The sequence below is a fragment of the Magnolia sinica genome, unplaced genomic scaffold (genome assembly GCF_029962835.1).
Source record: "Magnolia sinica isolate HGM2019 unplaced genomic scaffold, MsV1 ctg244, whole genome shotgun sequence".
Classification (NCBI taxonomy): domain Eukaryota; kingdom Viridiplantae; phylum Streptophyta; class Magnoliopsida; order Magnoliales; family Magnoliaceae; genus Magnolia; species Magnolia sinica.
In genome coordinates this window covers 83,239-102,378 of record NW_026682790.1, presented here as the reverse complement: position 1 = coordinate 102,378, position 19,140 = coordinate 83,239, and the positions used below count along the sequence as shown (strand labels likewise).

Genomic DNA, 19,140 nt, shown 5'->3' with positions numbered 1-19,140 from the left:
ATAGATAAGTTAAAAGAATGAGACAAAGGATATCTCTTGATACGACATCGATTGAGTAGAATCAATGGGGAAAGAGCACGTGGATTAATGGTCAATTACATTTATCATATCGGGGAATGGAACAATGTTACTATCACCTTGTTACCAAAGACGAAACGACGTGGGGGTTAATGTTGTACCCTATTTCTAGCCATTCTGAGAAAGCTAATAGGAGGGTGACATGTGACATTGTATGAGGAATAAGAAGTAGATAAAAAGATCTTCAAGATTTGGAGTACTTTTTGCGGGATTATAACTAGCGTAAATCTAGTTCTACACGTCAGTGGATGGTTGATAGAGTGTTGTGGTCAATTTATAAGAAATATAGTTGATCTATTTAAGATATATAAGGCAACTTAGGGCAACAAAGCTTTGGCTGAAAGAAGTGGAACTATCATGAAAAGAAACGTAATAAAAGAAAGATCTAGAAAAGAAAAGAATCTAGAAAGGCTTTTGAACTGTTGTAGCCATTGCAATAATAGAAGAAGGTTTTGAAAGAATAAGCTACAACACAAATCTATAAATAGCAGACGAATGTGACAAAGGAATATCCAATATCCAACGACAAACCCAACCAACTAAACTACAAAACCTTATCAATTTATCTTTTACCTTAGCTTATCATAGGAGTAGCGATAATTCTTAGCCATAATCTTTAGTGGTAATCTAAGTCTACACTCAAATACTGTATTTGTTCTTTATCCAATATTAAGCAGTTCTTTCAAGAGAATCATTCTTACAGTTGCTCCTAGTGCTAGATTGTGAGTTTTTCCTTTTGTTTGATTTGCACTAGTATTATGGTAGTCTTTTCTTGTGGAAAGCACAAAGTAACCCATCTTCGGTGGAAGAACCCCACCATCTGATTATTGCATGATCATTATAAACTTTTGTAAGTGGCTAAGTAAGTGACTGATCTTCTCAAAATCTGGTCATACATGTTCATATTGGACGTATCTACTTATTTTATCTCTTGATGTCAAAATCGATCAATTTAGATCGAGTTGTTGTATCGATTCTAGGCGCCAAGCAACCAACACATGGCATATCATTCAAAATAAACAGTCAAAACTGCTCGCACCAGTTTAGATGTATCTTGAACAAAAACTTAATTTAGGAATGAAAGACATCTGATGGTATTCTTTCAATGATAAGGTATTCAAGAATCGAGGATAAGATTGTTAAAAAAACCTGATTTTTTCTGCTAGAGAAAGTGGTTCTCCACATTTTAGAAGGTTTACTTTTAGTTAATATAAGCAACTGATACAAGTTCTAAGTGCCTGCGTATCAAGGGTCATCGACAGCCATAGTATAAAAAGAAGAAGTATATACTGTAAAGACGAGGGTGGCATGTGATATAATACCCCTCTTTTATTACAGCATCTTTGATTCGATTGAGAATATGATATAATACTGCTCTTTCCTCAGATGCGGATTGCCAGAGACAGCCTGTCGTAGGAAATCCGAAACTAAGTGGGTGCAGATTGTCTACTAAGTAAGTCCAAAGTTGGAAGTACAAGTCAAAAGCGAGGTGCAATGTAGTGTTGAGGGTCAAATATTGCATATTAGACCCCAGTTATTACTTGGATCTACAAGCATAATTCCGTTTAATGGCTGATTTAATCATGTTTGTGATGCAGGGTGTATCTACGAGTCTGGATTGGAAAAGGGTACTAAAAGCATGGATTTAACAGTCTGAAGTCACCAAGGCAAGCAACGGACCCTAGGAGACCAAGATCGACAGATTTGCACGCCAGGGATCTGAGAAAATTGAGAAACTGAAGCTCAAGTGGCCTGAAAAGTGTCCAGAATGCAAGATCATAGGGTACCCACCATCTGATCAGTTCAAAACTCCATACGTGGCCTGAGGACCGTAAATGAACCGTACACGTAAAATTTCATCCATTGGATCCCTCTAGAAGTGGCCCAACGGACAGATCAGCCCCTTTAATCGTTATGTGGGGCCCGCCTGATATCTGGATATGCTTCAAACTTGGCCTGGACGGTTTAAATGATATGACAGAATGGATGGACGGAACGGATTTCATGAATATATCAAAGTGGACCCTATGCAGCAGTGCGTGTACACCACGTACCGGACGGCTCGCTGTGCACCGAGAAGTTGAAGACGGTCAACAAGGCGTTGGCCGATTACAACTCAAAAACGGCAAAGCCGTCCGCTGTTTGCAACAGAGAGTTGCTGTTGAAGTCAGGTGGGCCACCATCATCGCAGATATCTCTAATCCGGGCCGTCCATTTGTTTCAGAAGGTAAAACCGACCGTACACATGAGGTTTTTCGAAACCTTTGCTCGCATACACAGGAAAATACCGTTCAAACGCAGGTTAAATGGCAATATGGAAAATCAGGTGGGCCGCTTCAGCGTCAATCCAAAACCGACCAGATCCGAACGGTTTTTCGAGGAAAGTGCAATGGACGGTGTGGATTTCTCATATATAGTCGATCAATGCCCATCAGCCACGGCGCAAGAAGCCTTACGACTTCTCTGCTTCGCGACCAGATCTGCGGACGATCCTGGTGGGCCACGAAACGATCTTTTCGGATGATCCGGTCCACCCCTCTTGATCAGGGTCAAAAACTGACCGGTCAATGCACGTTTTCTTGATCTATGTTAACCGGACGAAAATCAATCCGCACCGCACCGTCCGCGGACTCCGTTGCACAATCCACGTTACAGATCGTTGTGGGCTCCTATCTTCAAGGTGATTGAAGATCTGCATCGTCCATCTTGTAGGGATGAGGGACTAGACCAAACCCTAGAAGATCTTTCACCGATCAGCAAGATCAGCAAGGGTGGAGTGCATCGTCTAAATCCCTACGTAAACAAAGGTTCCGCAGGAGGCCTTGCGTAAACAGACTTGCGGAGGACGTTTCACCGTCAGCAAAGCCCTATTAAAAGGGAATCGGCGTGGGGAGGAAAGTAGCTTTTTGACCAGGGAGTTGGAGGCAGTGGAGGAGTTCTCGTTTTGGCTTTGACGAAGGAAGAGAAACGGGGAGAGAAGGGAGCAGGGACGTGGCTGCTGGTACGTAACGGGAGGTGTTTTGCTGCTGCAACATGAGCACAGGTTTGTTTGGCTGCTGGGATTGACAGGGCTACCGGCTGGAATGTGGAATTTGGCATGATCTTGCCGGCACGTGAGCTCGGTTTTGGAGATGAGCATGTGGAGGAAGTATTAGAAGGCTTGGGCTGGACCTGGACCTGGTTGTTTCCCTTTTTCCTTTCTCCTTCTTCTGTTGTTGATTTTTAATTTAGCCCATATCATGTGTGGCTAAACCTCTTAGCTAGGGCTAAGAGGTGAAGCCTGTAGCGAGATGGGAGAATCTACTTTACGCCTTTAATTTAAAATTTCTAAACTGAATTTGATATAGTTGATTATTAAAGGAATATTTTTCTTAGTCTTTTATGGTCTGTTGTGACTGAAATTACAATGGGTTTGCAATGGCTTTGAGTATTTCTTTCCCCTTTTTAAGTTTATGAAGTCAGGAACCCCTGTTGTTCATCATTGCTCCATGGGCATGGTAGGATGGCAGTACCCTTTCTGATCCTCATACATTGTTGATTGGTTGGTAATTAGTTTAATCCTGTTGTTTGCTTTATCTCCTGGGCATGGTTAGATGATGGAATCCATTCTAATTCATATACCTTTCATCTCTTGAAAACTATATCAAAAGAAGTCTAGTTGATTTTCATGATTTGCGAAGCAGGCATAAGATCTCCCTGATCTCTACAAGTGGATCCTCTGAATCCCTAGTTTCCTTCCTCTAGATTCCTTAAGTTTTTGATAATTATTCTACAATTATTCCTTAAATTCTATTTGGTTTAGATCACATCTTAGACTAGTTCTAGTTCTACTTGGTTTCAGATAACGTACAGGTATCAGTCCCTGTGGATTCGACCTCGGTCTTACCGAGTTTATTACTACATCACAACCCTATACTTGGAGAGTGAACAAGTTTTTGGCGCCGTTGCCGGGGATTGACGGTTATGATTCTCTGAAATTAATTAGTTTTAGAATTAGGTTAGGATTAGGATTTTACTAACTTTAGGCTAAAAGTTTTTATTTTATTTTATTCTTAGAAACTAACTTGTTTCCATATTTTGTAGGATCCTGACATAAGTCCATAAATTGGTAATTCCTTCCTAATCTCTTTACTTTTTCTACCTTTTAGAATTAGGGTTTAAATTTTGAAAATTTTAATTCTAGTATTTTTTCTATTTTTAGGAAGCAGTTTATTTTTAGAAACTAGATTAGTTATTTCTCTTTCTAGAAAAATCCTCTAATTTTAGAAACTTTTCTCTTTTGTTTTTCACTTTCTATTTTTAACTCTTTTTAAATCTAATTTATTTCCTCATTTATTTTTAGAATTTTTGTTTAGAAACTAACCTTCCTATTTTGTAGGCTTTTAAAATAGAAATTTCTAATTCGGTAAGCTCTTTCTCTACTTCCTATTTTTCAGTTCTCTTTTAGTAATTTACTTTCTAGTTTAGGACTTTCCTAATTCATTTTAGAAGTTTCCACTTTCTTTTAGAAATTAGTTTACTTCTACCTTTATTTTAAAGGATTGTTCCTCTTCTTTCAGAATCTAACTTATTTTGTTTTTATTTTTGCAGGTCCTTAACTTAGGGGCATCAATTTGGTAATTTCTTTCCAACTCTCTCTCTCTTTCTTTTTAGATTTTCTTTTCCTTTCTTAGGATTAGACTTTGAATTTGATTGAGGGCTGCGAGTGTTTCATGCCCAAGTGGGCCCGTGACAACACTCGACGTCTCTTGACTGAAGGAGGATTGGTTGAGGGGTTGACTATCCATCGCAGGATTAGACACCGCTCGAAATCCCCTGAGTTAACTGAGGTTATGGCTGAAGACCAACCTCCTCTACTTCCACCCAGGGTGGAGGATACCCAAGATGAAAATGAGGTGCAACAGGCACCCCCGCCTCGTACTTTACGAGATTATCTACAACCGGCGGGAGTGAGTATGCCCTCATGCATGATTTTTCTTGAAAACACAGGACAAATGGACATCAAGCCAGGAGTTATCCAACTCCTTCCCAAATTCCATGGACTTGAATCAGAAAGTCCATATTTACATTTGAAAGAGTTCGATGAGATTATAGCTACATTATGTTTTCCTAATGTATCTGAGGATACAATTAGACTGAAACTCTTTCCTTTTTCCTTAAAAGAGAAAGCTAAGACGTGGTTACATTCACTGCGTCCTAGATCCATTGGCACATGGAACAACATGTAGAGGGAATTCATAAAAAAATTCTTCCCACATCATAAAACGATTACCCTCAGAAAAGCAATCATAAACTTTGCCCAAAAGGAAGATGAAACATTCTTCCAATGTTGGGAAAGGTTCAAAGATTTGGTCAGTTCATGCCCACAACACGGATTTGAAACATGGCGCATTACAAATTTTTTCTACGATGGACTGACATCTTCCATGCGTCAAATGGTCGAGACAATGTGTAATGGAGAGTTCATCAACAAAGATGTTGACGAGGTATGGGATTACCTCGATAGTCTCGCTGAAAAAACATAATCATGGGACTATATATTACCCAATGGCGAACACCACGTCTAGGCTGACTCAATTAAAGGAAAAAGGTGGATTATATCTCTTGAAAGAAGAGGATGATCTCAAGTGTAAAGTGACTACGCTCATAAGGAAAGTTGAGGCCATGGAAGGAAAGAAGGATAAGATCAATGAAATTGTTTGCAGCATCTGTGATTGCAACATTCACACAACCGAAAACTGTCCTACAATACCCGCCTTTCGAGGAGTGTTGAATGAACAAGCCAATGCCGTAAATAATTATCAAAGACCTTTTACTGGACCTAACTCCAACACATACAATCCTGGCTGAAAAAATCATCCAAACTTTAGTTGGAGGAATGGACAAACGGCGACTCCTCCAGGTTTCTTCAATCAAAATCCAAATCAAGTGAAACCTCAAGAGGAACCGGTTCAAAATCCCATACAAGAGCTGGCTCAGGCAATGCGGGGAATTACAGATTTTATGCAAAAGATAGACTCTCGTATGACGGTTATAGAAAAGGGGATGCTTCCTGCACAACCTCTCCCCAATCCTAAACCGCAGTACGAGAGTAATGATCCCAGCTCTTCAAATCAAATGGGGCATGCTAAATCCATCACCACTCTTAGGAGTGGGAAGATCATTGATAAAACTCTTCCGGTTAGGCCCGAAAAGCCTCAAGAACCAGAAGAGGACAACAATGATGGATTCAGTGATGCCCCACAAAAAGTAGAACCGGAACTTCTAGAGAAGCCAGTTGCTCCATTCCCCCAACGGTTGGTTTCACCAAAATCTCTCTCTAACTCTCAGGATATCCTAGAGGTGTTGAAACAGGTGAAAGTCAACATTCCTCTACTTGATGTCGTTAAACAGATACCTTCATATGCCAAATTCCTGAAAGACTTATGCACGACCAAAAGACGAAAAATTATTCAAAAGAAAATCTTCTTGGTAGAAAGTGAGTGCCATCCTGAAAGCAAGACGTGCCGCAAAATATAAGGATCCGGTAGCCCAACCATATCATGTGTAATCGGGAACCATAGAATTAATCACGCACTTCTTGACTTAGGAGCGAGCGTCAATCTGATTCCCTACTCGGTATACAAACAGTTAGGTTTGGGTGAATTAAAACCCACCCTAACCACACTACAACTTGCTGATCGCTCTGTTCGTGTACCAAGAGGGATAATTGAGGATGTGTTAGTCCAGGTTGATAGATTTTACTACCCTGTAGATTTTATCATCCTGGACACCGAACCCATCAATAACATGAGCACTCAGATTCCCGTCATTCTTGGTCGCCCATTCCTTGCCACGTCAAATGCAATTATCAATTGCAGGAATGGTATCATGACTATGTCTTTTGGAAATTTGACATTGGAGTCAAACATTTTTTTCAATAACGGCAGCAACTCAGAGGATGATGACGATTTTCACGACATTAACATGATTGACTCTTTCGTGGAAGATACGACACCGCTAACCTTATCCTCCGACCATCTGGAGACGTGCCTGGCCCACTCCCATGATTTTGATGATGACATGATTAGGGAGACGTGTGCCTTGCTTGATACTGCACCGGTACTTGAAGTTAACCGGTGGAGGCCACAATTTGAAGAATTGCCACAAACCGATGTAGTGCCTCTACCGTCTAACCTCAAGCCGCCGAAGCTTGACCTAAAACCTTTACCCTCTGATTTGAAATATGCCTATTTAGGTCAAGATGAGACATATCCGGTGGTGATCTCTGCCCACCTGGAGAAAGAACAGGAGAGTATGCTCATATCTACTCTTATTGAGCATAAAGGAGCCCTGGGATGGACGATAGTGGACCTCAAGGGAATCGATCTCTCGATTTGTACTCACCACATATATCTTGAGGATAATGCAAAAATCGCTCGACAACCACAACGTAGACTAAATCCGAACATGAAGGAAGTGGTTAAGGCCGAGGTTCTTAAACTATTGGATGTGGGTATTATATACCCTATATCTGATAGTCAATGGGTGAGTCCAACTCAAGTGGTCCCTAAGAAGTCTGAAATCACCATCGTAGCCAATGCTAATAATGAACTCGTGCCAACTAGAGTCACTACTGGTTGGAGAATGTGCATTGACTACAGGAAGTTGAATACCATCACGAGGAAAGACCACTTTCCTTTACCATTCATTGATCAGATCCTGGAAAGGTTAGCTGGTCATTCCTATTACAGTTTCCTTGACGGGTATTCGGGCTACAAGCAGATAGAGATAGCCCCTGAAGACTAGGAAAAGACCACATTTACATGTCCCTACGGCACCTTTGCCTATCGAAGGATGTCATTCGGACTATGTAATGCCCCTACCACCTTTCAGCGATGTATGCTTAGTATCTTTTCTGATATGGTAGGGCAATATCTAGAGGTCTTCATGGACGATTTCTCTGTTTCGGTCCATCTTTTAGCAAGTGCTTGGAAAGTCTTAAATGTGTGCTGAAAAGATGTGAAGAAAAGAACTTGGTACTTAATTGGGAGAAGTGTCATTTCATGGTTCAGAAGGGAATTGTCCTTGGGCATATCATCTCGTCCAAAGGAATCGAGGTAGATAAGGCAAAAATCGATCTTATCTCTAACCTACCTCCACCCAAGAACATCAGAGACGTGCGATCCTTCTTAGGACATGCAGGATTTTACAGGCAATTCATAAAGGACTTTAGTCTTCTCTCTCGTCCTTTATGTAATCTTCTTCAAAAGGATGCTCCATACGAGAGCAGTGCCATTAAGCTTTCACCAAGCTTAAGGGCACTTTAACCCTTGCACCTATCATGCGGCCACCCGATTGGAGCCTTCCTTTTGAGCTTATGTGCGACGCTTGATTATGCTCTTGGGGCGGTCTTAGTCCGAGAAAAGATAAGAGGCCCTACGCCATTCATTACGCAAGTAGAACTTTAAATTATGCCAGGTGAACTACTCGACTAAGGAAAAGAAGCTCTAGCTGTAGTGTTCGCCTTGGATAAATTTAGGTCCTACTTGATCGGATCCAAGATCATTATCTACACTGATCATGCGGCACTTAAGTATCTTCTTTCTAAGAATGATTCTAAGCCCCGCTTGATACGATGGATCCTCCTACTCCAAGAATTTGATTTGAAAATTAAAGATAAAAAGGGAGTAGAGAACGTAGTGGCTGATCACCTTTCTCGCCTTAATACCTCTGAGTCCCTTGAGACGACTCATATGAACAACTGTTCCGAGTCTCCCATTCACCTTGGTTTGCTGATATTGCTAATTATCTTGCTACAGGTGTCATACCGACACAGTGGACTGCGCAAGATAAGAAGAAATTTTTCACCGAGGTGCGCAACTTTTTCTGGGATGATCCTTATTTATTTAAATATTGCCCAGACCAAATTCTAAGGAGATGTGTACCAGACGATGAGCATCAGAGCATCATCTCCTTCTGTCACTCAGAGGCCTGTGGTGGTCACTTTTCTGCTAAAAAGACCACGGCCAAGATTCTGCAGTGTGGCTTTTACTGGCCCACTATGTTTAGGGACACTCATGAGTTTTGCAAAGCTTATGAGGGTTGTCAGAAATTGAGAGTATTGTCCCGTCGAAATATGATGCCTTTGAATCCCATCCTTATCATTGAAGCATTTGATTGCTGGGGCATCGATTTCATGGGACCATTCCCCCAATCGTTTGGAAATCTGTACATTTTGCTCGCCGTGGATTATGTCACTAAATGGGTCGAAGCGATTCCGTGTCGAAAGAATGACCATCGCACGGTCATTAAATTCCTAAAAGAAAACATCCTTTCTCGATTCGGAACGCCTCGAGCCATCATTAGTGATGGGGGCTCACACTTTTGTAATAAACCATTTGAGAGCTTAATGAAGAAATACGGTATCTCTCATAAGGTGAGCACCCCGTACCACCCACAGACAAGTGGGCAAGCCAAGATTTCTAATAGGGAAATTAAACACATCTTGGAGAAAACGGTCAACCCTGATCGTAAGGATTGGTTAATTCGATTGACCGATGCTTTATGGGCATACCGTACTGCATTTAAAACCCCTATTGGGATGTCTCCCTTTAGACTTGTCTATGGGAAGGCTTGTCACTTGCCTGTGGAGCTGGAACATAGAGTGTACTAGGCAATCAAAAATCTTAATTTCAATTTGGACAACGCTGGTTCGCTACGCAAACTTCAATTGAATGAACTTGAAGAAATCCAGAATGATGCGTACGATAATTCGAGAATTTACAAGGAAAAGATGAAAGCATTTCATGACCAACACATTTTGCGAAAATCATTCACGCCTGGTCAGAAGGTCCTTTTGTACAATTCTCGATTACATCTCTTTCCAGGTAAGCTTCGATCTCGTTGGACCGGCCCTTACATTGTTATCACTGTTTTTCCGCATGGGGCCGTTGAGATAAGAGATCCCAATAATGGCAAGGAGTTTAAAGTCAATGGACATCGATTGAAACCATTTGTCGAGAAATTTGATTGATCCTGTTTACCAGGATTGATCTCCTAGTCTGATGGAGGTATAGGTAGGTTTCCTGTTTTCTTAGGACTAGGGTAGTTGCTTTATTTGTCTGGCTGAAGACAGTAAACTTAGCGCTCCTGGGAGGCAGCCCAACTCTTCATTTCATTTCATTTATATCATTAGTTAGTTCAATGTTTGTGGGTAACATTACTGCAAACCCTCACGAGACTACAACTCGTCCACTAGGGGTAACCTAGGGGTTTAAAGGCTTGTTGCATATGCTAAATGCAATCGAGAGCACCTGCGAAAGTGGTACAGGTAGGGTTTCATTTTTGTTATTTTTATTTTACTTCTGTTGGTTTCTCTCTTGTGCTAACCCGATCTTACGTAGATATCTTTGGAAAGCCTTTTGATTCTTTCATCCAGGTACTATCTTTCCATCACTCCTCTTATATTTTTGTTGTCCCATGTGCATTGCATGCTTATTTCTTTTACATTGAGGACAATGTAGATTTTAGGTTGGGGGTGGGAGATTAGGGTTCCTAATCAGTGTTTTCTTGGTCTTGAGCAAAAATTGTGAAATTTTTTTAATGTGTCTGGATTTTCTTGTGAATTCGAAGGGATTTTGACGGCCATCTAGGGCACTTGGAATTACAAGATGAGTGATGTTGGTAATTTATGACTCTTAGATTCAGTTATTTATTATATTACATTTCACAGTTAAGTTTGAAGTGTTAATCTCTGATTAGAAGTTGTAAACATTGATTGAGTTATGATCTCACATGTCACATCTCGCTTTCACATTAAGGTTTCAGTTTGATATTGAAGGATTTACTTGGTACTCACTAAGCTTGAAGGGAACCAACCTGAGAAATTGAAAGGATTGGGCGAATGGTCTACACCATAGGTTTGCTCCCTATAGGTGTAGATTTAATTCCCCATGAATGATATGTGAAAAAGCTGGGTGTACAGTCTTTATCTTAGGTTTGCTCCCTGTAGGTGAGGATTTTATCCCTCTTCTTGGGGTTACTCCTAATAAGAATAAAAAATAAAAAATAAAAAAAAGGTCAAAAATTAAAAGAATGAAAAAATAGGTGTAAGCCAAGTTGGGTTGTCGTGATTTCTCTTATTTGTTACCAATGATATCCTTAAATATCAAGGTGAATCTTAATGTTGACAAGTCGAGATTGGACTATACACTCATGGAACTCAATATTTAAAATCGTTCAAATTAATGGATTAATATTTGAGCTTGATTATGAAGTTTACTGTGAACTTGATTTCAAGAGAAAGTAATGTCAACATTCATGAATCTGAGAATTCTCATATCTGGATTATTCTGCAAAAATTACTCGAGTTTTTTTTGAAAATTGTTCTGTAATTCTCAACTTACTTTTCGCATATTTTGCTCGGGACTAGCAAAATGCTGGTTGGGGGTTGTGTTGAGGGTCAAATATTACATATTATACCCCAGTTATTACTTGGATCTACAAGCGTAATTCCATTTAATGGCTGATTTAATCATGTTTGTGATGCAGGGCGTATTCACGAGTCTGGATTGGAAAAGGGTACTAAAAGCATGGATTTAACAGTCTGAAGTCACCAAGGCAAGCAACGGACCCTAGGAGACCAAGATCGACAGATTTGCACGTCAGGGATCTGAGAAAATTGAGAAACTGAAGCTCAAGTGGCCTGAAAAGTATCCAGAATGCAAGATCATAGGGTACCCACCATCTGATCAGTTCAAAACTCCATACGTGGCCTGAGGACCGTAAATGAACCGTACACGTAAAATTTCATCCATTGGATCCCTCTAGAAGTGGCCCAACAGACAGATCAGCCCCTTTAATCGTTATGTGGGGCCCGCCTGATATCTGGATATGCTTCAAACTTGGCCTGGACGGTTTAAATGATATGACAGAATGGATGGACGGAACGGATTTCATGAATATATCAAAGTGGACCCTATGCAGCAGTGCGTGTACACCACGTACCGGACGGCTCGCTGTGCACCGAGAAATTGAAGACGGTCAACAAGGCGTTGGCCGATTACAACTCAAAAAATGGCAAAGCCGTCCGCTGTTTGCAACAGAGAGTTGCGGTTGAAGTCAGGTGGGCCACCATCATCGCAGATATCTCTAATCCGGGCCGTCCATTTGTTTCAGAAGGTAAAACCGACCGTACACATGAGGTTTTTCAAAACCTATGCTCGCATACACAGGAAAATACCGTTCAAACGCAGGTTGAACGGCAATATGGAAAATCAGATGGGTCGCTTCAGCGTCAATCCAAAACCGACCAGATCCGAACGATTTTTCGAGGAAAGTGCAATGGACGGTGTGGATTTCTCATATATGGTCGATCAATGCCCATCAGCCATGGCGCAAGAAGCCTTACGACGTCTCTGCTTCGCGACCAGATCTGCGGACGATCTTGGTGGGCCACGTAAACGATCTTTTCGGATGATCCGGTCCACCCCTCTTGATCAGGGTCAAAAACCGACCGGTCAATGCGCGTTTTCTTGATCTATGTTAACCGGACGAAAATCAATCCGCACCGCACCGTCCGCGGACTCCGTTGCACAATCCACGTTACAGATCGTTGTGGGCTCCTATCTTCAAGGTGATTGAAGATCTGCATCGTCCATCTTGTAGGGATGAGGGACTAGACCAAACCCTAGAAGATCTTTCACCGATCAGCAAGATCAGCAAGGGTGGAGTGCATCGTCTAAATCCCTGCGTAAACAAAGGTTCCGCAGGAGGCCTTACGTAAACAGACTTGCGGAGGACGTTTCACCGTCAGCAAAGCCCTATTAAAAGGGAATCGGCGTGGGGAGGAAAGTAGCTTTTTGACCAGGGAGTTGGAGGCAGTGGAGGAGTTCTCGTTTTGGCTTTGACAAAGGAAGAGAAACGGAGAGAGAAAGGGAGCAGGGACATGGCTGCTGGCACGTAACGGGAGGTGTTTTGCTGCTGCAACATGAGCACAGGTTTGTTTGGCTGCTGGGATTGACAGGGCTGCCGGCTGGAACGTGGAATTTAGCATGATCTTGCCGGCACGTGAGCTCGGTTTTGGAGATGAGCATGTGGAGGAAGTATTAGAAGGCTTGGGCTGGACCTGGACCTGGTTGTTTCCCTTTTTCCTTTCTCCTTCTTCTGTTGTTGATTTTTAATTTAGCCCATATCATGTGTGGCTAAACCTCTTAGCTAGGGCTAAGAGGTGAAGCTTGTAGCGAGATGGGAGAACCTACTTTATGCCTTTAATTTAAAATTTCTAAACTGAATTTGATGTAGTTGATTATTAAAGGAATATTTTACTTAGTCTTTTATGGTCTGTTGTGACTGAAATTACAATGGGTTTGCAATGGCTTTGAGTATTTCTTTCCCCTTTTTAAGTTTATGAAGTCAGGAACCCATATTGTTCATCATTGCTCCATGGGCATGGTAGGATGACAGTACCCTTCCTGATCCTCATACATTGTTGATTGGTTGGTAATTAGTTTAATCCTGTTGTTTGCTTTGTCTCCTGGGCATGGTTAGATGATGGAATCCATTCTAATTCATATAACTTTCATCTCTTGAAAACTATATCAAAGGAAGTCTAGTTGATTTCCATGATTTGCGAAGCAAGCATAAGATCTCCCTGATCTCTACAAGTGGATCCTCTGAATCCCTAGTTTCCTTCCTCTAGATTCCTTAAGTTTTCGATAATTATTCTACAATTATTCCTTAAATTCTATTTAGTTTAGACCACATCTTAGACTAGTTCTAGTTCTACTTGGTTTCAGATAACGTACAGGTATCAGTTCCTGTGGATTCGACCTCGGTCTTACCGAGTTTATTACTACATCACAAACCTATACTTGGGGTGTGAACATGTAGGGACAGAAATCCACCCCTGAAAAAGGCGAGCTAACAGTCCTAGAGGGGGGGTGTGAATAAGACTATGCCAAATAAAAACTTAAAGTACTGAAATAATAAATAAATCAGAATAAATATGAAATCTCAATAACATTAGTATTGAAAAATTGATTCAAACTTAGTTTGTAGGACAATCTTACACCAAAAATAAAGTTTTAAGTAGGATAACCTGATTTCACAAACGTTTATAAGGTTAAGATCTCAAACTAAGAAAGAGACAAGAGAGCTATCTATTACAAGCATTCACCACATTTGCATAAATAAATTATAATCATTCACCACATATGCAAAAACTAAACATCCACCACAAAATCATAAGTTATAGTGGTTCGGTGTGTACACTAATTGTTCTCAAACAGCCACACCTACTCTACTCCTAATAATCACAACCCATGTGATATTGGCGTTCACTAAAAACAAGGTTTTCATAGGTTCATCTTAAAACCTTACACAGTTGTGATTTTAAAAGGGCTATCACAAATAGAAACCCTACGTTGAGATTTTCTGGCTATCTCAGTCAAAACCAATACATGAGATTTTCTTGCTATCTCAAAAAAACCAAAAATACAGAATATAGAAATGTACTTATCTTCTTCTTGAAGACGAATATCTTGAAGTAGCTTGTAAAACCGCTTTGCTTGAAGTAGAATGTTCAATGTCCAGTAACATAAACAAAGGGTATAGGTTCTAGATTGATTTTAAATTAATTCAAACCAATAGCTACTTGTTTGAATTCCTTAAGATCTCAAAAAAGAGTGATTGCTCTCTTTTAAAAAGTAAGATTCATGAAAAGAGATCAAGGAATCAAAACAAAAGCTATATAAATAAAATATTAAAATACCGTGTAATAGCTTGAAGATAGTGGGGACTTCTCTCTTTCTAAGTGAAGGCTTTTTTTAACTTGGATGAGTAATTTCGGATTGAGAGAAGCCTTTATTTATATGCTGAAAAGTTGTTACTTCAACTCGTCTAAGGTCTCCTTCGACTCGTCTAAGATTTAAACAAATTTCAAATTTTGGGCGTGATCGGATAAAACTGTTATTCGACTGGTCGAGCATGAGCTTCAACTGGTCAAGGTTGCCAAATTTAAGTTACTGGACTTCGAGTCGAGCAACCCTCGACTGGTCAAGAAACCACCAGAAATATCTATTTTTGGATTTCAAACTTAGACTGGTCGAAGACTATCTTAGACTGGTCGAGTCACAGCTTATACTAGTAGAACTAACACTTAGACTAGTTGAACTAAAGCCTAACCTAAGTATAAAAACCCATATAAGTTTACCATTTGAAAGCACTTAAGTCTAAGGTCTTTCTAGCATCAATTATACCCGAGAAAACTGGACATTGAAGATTAATGCTTGTTCTTCTTCTTAAATATTCAATATAGCATATTAGATCTTCAACTTGAAGTATATTGAAGGTGGAGCTTCATTTTCTACTTGAAGTGTAGTAGAACTTGAATTCATTCTATCTTGAACTTTAGCTTAAACTTTCCAACTTCATAACTTGTACTTTCTAACTTCATGACTTGTACTTTAAGCTTGGTCTCCATAATAGATGATGAGCTTGAATGACTTGAGACTTAAACTTTTCATCGTGATCTCCATTAAACGGACTATAACTCAAGTTGTTTTGTCTAAACGAAATTTGATAAACAAAAATGTGCTTTATACAATATAGCACTTACAACCCCGTCCGTCAATTTTATTAGATCACGTTTGGACTCGAGGATTGCGGGGTGTGCACACCACCAACCTCCGTGGTGGGTTTACGTCACTAAGGTCTATGAGACATATCCAAAGCTCAGGTGGACTACACTACAAAAAGATGTGAGTATTGAATCTCATTATTGAAAACTTCTCGAACTACAAAAGTTTTGGATCAAGCTGATATTTGTATTTTCATCTAGGTCTATGTGACCTTATGAACAAGTTGGATGACAAAGAAATCTCATAGTGGTCCGTTTGAAGGTTTCAATGGCTGGTGTTGTTGTCCCTACTATTTAATGTGGCGTGGTCTACATTAGCTTTAGATCATGCACTAAAATAATCTTGCAAAATGGATGACCAGTGTGGATATTGTTGAAATTTGTGGTTTTTTTGAAAAACAATTCAAATTTTCAAAATTTTGGAATTTTTTCGCCAAAATGATTTTCGGGATTTTTCAAATGAAAAGTGCAGCGTGTGCTTTTGTCCCACATTGGAAATGATAGGAGAAGTTTTGGGGTTTATATGTGAATGTATGTGTAGTATTCTTACTTGGAGCTTTGGAGATCAAGACGCTCGGGTTGCATGTTCCAGTGCGTAACATACGCGCATACGGGCACGGGTGAGGGCAGCGTGGCTGTAGTGGCACTAGTTGGCGCACTTCGCACGCACACATCATGTCGCAGAGTGGTCGCTCCCTCAAGACCTTACACAAACTATTATGAGACGGTGCGATCGCAGTGTGAGGGATCTAGTAGGAGCCTAGGTGCGATGGATCTAAAATGAGCTAGGGCTTTATAGGCGAGTGAAAATGGTCGGATCTTTAATCGAAAATGGTCAGCCATTTCTGAAAATGGCTAGCTGCTTTAAAGCCACAACAGTCAGAAAACGGACGGGCCTTGATGATCCAACGGTCAGATCTTCCGATCCGACGATCAGAAATGGCCAAAATTAATGATCAACGGTCAGAAATGTTTTTCAAACGTTCTGAACCATTGATGGCCACCTAGAAACGGCCCACTCCCTGATGCCTATATGAATTGGACCATTCTAGTCCAAAATCCATCATCTCGAACACAAATCTCTCCCTTCCATCAGATTCTCCATAGCATCTCATTTTAGAATACTGTTAAATTACATTCACTGTTTGATTCTGCCAGACGATCTGCTGCATTGAATTGTTCCTAAGTGGACCCATTGTGATTACTGAATGCCGAATCCAGACAGACTTGTCTTATCCTAAGAGCAATTTGCCTGTAACCCATCAACAATTGATAAAGGGGCAAGTCATACTTTAAGGATAACATATCATTTTACGTTATTCAGAGACAACATATCATTTTCCGTTATTCAGGCTAGTGAAACGAAATAATCAATTTATTTTATTTTTTTTCGGTATATCTAACACATCTTTTTCCAGCGGATATAACACATACATGATGGTAGAGCCTATAGATCTTAGTGAAGTCAACAACATCACAGAAGAAGGCGGTCACACTACACGATCCACCACAGAAGTTTTGGATAAGACTAACACTTTTGTGTTGTGAGTTCATCTCAATAGGAATGTCCTTGTGAACGGCTTAGATGTAATATAACAGTACGGTCGTCAGGGAGGTTTTAACGGTAGGCATTTTCCTACTCACTTCCTCCTTATTGTGCGGCCCACTTGCAAGTTTGAATTGCCTCATTCTTGAGCTATGTCCGAACATAAGCCGGCAAAACGGAGGGAAGGAGTGGATTTCTCGCAAAGTGGTCCTCACTTAGCTTCTCAGCGCAGCAACGTCCTGGGAGCAGTGGTCGCCACCTTTCTCTCCATCGAATCTAGATGCGGTAATAAAAGAGGAGTAAATGAATCTCTTGACTCGATCGATGCGGATTGGAGGCGGAAGGAGATAAGCGTTCTCAAGGTAAACGAATCTTCTTACCCGAGCTTCTTCTTTCCATTCCGATCTGGTCCCATCTCTTTATCGCGTTTTTCTATGTATTTCGATGTCACTTTCTATGTTTTCTCGGTTTTATTGCGAAGCATGGGCCTGGAAAAGCGTCTGTAGGATGTAGGTTGTATCTAGATCGATGCTTTCTTGCATTTCTTGTCCCTATTGCACGATCAGACGGTTCGATCTGGTGGGATGTGCTCAGATCTCTCCATCTGGGCCATCTATTATCTGATGCTGTTACTCATGATGTCTGTTTAGGTTGTTTTCTTGTAGCATGGAATGGATCTTAGACGTATTCAATCCAATTTCTTCGCTTCTGAAAGTGTTGTTTTGATATATCTAGCCTCCTTTTGTACACGTGGCAGGGTTGATGGTAGATTAGGACCATCCAACTAGACATATCATAGTTGGAAAACCATGCATATTGATTGGACAATCCCAGCTGTTCTATGTTGCCACATGTAAGAAGTGAGTGCCAAAAAAGATTCGAATCTTGGCACATGTGCCAAATTCCCATCCAATCATCATGCGGTCATACTCATATGAGAAAGATGGATGGTAAGAAAGAAATTCATCAATGGCCTATATATTCATTGTACTAAAGCACCACTTGATTGATGGTTGGGCCGGGCGTGTTTTATTACCACGTGAGACACGTCTGAGATCTCGCATATATGTGCAACGTGGGTATGTGTGCAGTGATTCACCTCTTCAGTAGACGTGGATTGCATCTAGCAGGGACTCTGTGGGGGCCACAGTGAGAAATCCATTCCTTCCCTCCGTTTGGATCAGATCCAGTTGGATCGACCTCCAAGTCCGAAAATCTGTAATTAGATTCGAATCTGGCTTGGATTCAAAAAGTGATATTTATATCCAGTTCATTTATAAATAGCCAGATCCATTTTCGATCTAAAAATTCATATAGCCATCAAGGTCGGATTTGGTTCAAATCTACCACATTACAAATCGAAAAGCCATGCGGAAATCACTACCATGGAAGTCAAAATGGTTGATGGCTTGAAGCATGCAATAGTGGGGATCGGATCGGATCGGATCGGATCTCACCGCTAGATCCAGATCTGACCCGAATATAATTCAAATTTACTTTTACGAACCCAAATCTGATTCATTTAATTAATTGAACCTATTTTAAGATCCATCTCTACGTTATATGAATTCGGATCGAATCGGATCTTGGATTTGATCTGCTCCATTGAGAGACCTACAGGCAGGGGTAGAAAGTTATCCGCGTGGCACCAGGACTAGACTAGCTATATATAGACGGTCATTTTAGCGGCTCTGTGGGGCCACCATTATATATATATATATATATATATATATATATATATATATATATATATATATATATATATATATATATATATATATATAAGCCCAAAAAAGGAAGCAGATGGAATGTTAAGTGGATCATAACACATGAAGAAGTGAGGATTTAAAGTCTACATTGAAATCTTCCTGGGTTACATACGTTTTGAATCAAGATT

The 19,140-nt window shown here is 40.5% G+C and overlaps 1 non-coding gene across 1 annotated transcript; it reads right to left on the bottom strand.

Moving 5' to 3' along the window:
* Nucleotides 1-5,348: 5,348 nt before the first annotated feature.
* Nucleotides 5,349-5,455, bottom strand: LOC131236148 (small nucleolar RNA R71). The gene has a single exon (XR_009166581.1). It is a non-coding gene; the product is annotated as a small nucleolar RNA R71 (small nucleolar RNA).
* Nucleotides 5,456-19,140: the final 13,685 nt, after the last annotated feature.